The following is a 1,060-nucleotide window of genomic DNA, read 5'->3' on the forward strand; positions in this document are numbered from 1 at the left end:
CATATGAAAGAAATGACTTCAATATCCCAAATTCTTGCACCTTCCGATACACAGAAGAGTACTAAATTCCTTAATTTGACATCGGTTTTTCTTACTGAACAATAATCTTTGATGTGCAGACTGCCTGCTCCCTTCCTTACAAACTTGTATATAGCCTGACTCCCTCTCCCGCCTCCTGGGAGCTATTTCTTAGGGCTGAGATATTGTCTCCCGGGCTTGGAGTCCTGAACATTCCCAACTGAACAAAACATTCTATTTTCGGCTTGCGACTAATTTTTTAGTGGACAGTGCCAGCCACTGAAACCCCACAAGAGAGGCCAATCTGTCACTCTCAGCCCCCCCAGTGCCGAGATTGACAATAAGTAAGGCTGGGATAACCATTAATACCAAGGAGACGTGGAGCAGGTGCGCTGGGGGCTGAGACTCCGCCTAGGGCGGTCTGATGAGGCAGGCTCCTTACAGGAGGAAACCGAGGAAAGAATGGGAGGTCCGCGACAGAAGAGGCGGGACAAAGCTCTCCTCCTGACCCAGGAACACCACGTGCGTAAACAAAGTGGCATCCAGAAGCCAGGTGCGAGCGGGCGGGCAGGCTGTGGGAGGGCCGCCGGGATGCGCGGGAAGGGACTTCTCCAGGCGGATTCTTTTCCTACTCAGGGGCCGCTTTGGGCTGTCGAAGGGCCTAACAAAATTATCTGCCACACAGTTTACAGCTGAAAGGGAGCTTCCATCCAACTTTCTATTTTTATAGACCACTATTTGGAGGAAATAAAGAAGTGGAGTGATCTGTCCCAGGTCACAGCTCTGGGGCCCTTACTGCCAGTCGGTGGATTTTCCCGCCTCGGTTCCTTCCGCACTGCGCAGGTTATCAAATCCCCAAACTCTGCTCCCTGGCCCGAGGTCGCAGTCGGCTAGTGGGGACTACATCTCCCACAATGCCTTCGGCCCAGCCTCTCTCCCGCCGCCAGGCTGGGTCCGTATTCACCAATGGGAAAGCAGAGTTTCCTGGGATCGTTCTCGGTGGCCAATGAGCGCGACGAGGGGGCGGGCCTCTCCCGTCCAT

The sequence above is a fragment of the Muntiacus reevesi genome, chromosome 15 (assembly GCF_963930625.1).
Source record: "Muntiacus reevesi chromosome 15, mMunRee1.1, whole genome shotgun sequence".
Taxonomy (NCBI): Eukaryota; Metazoa; Chordata; class Mammalia; order Artiodactyla; family Cervidae; genus Muntiacus; species Muntiacus reevesi.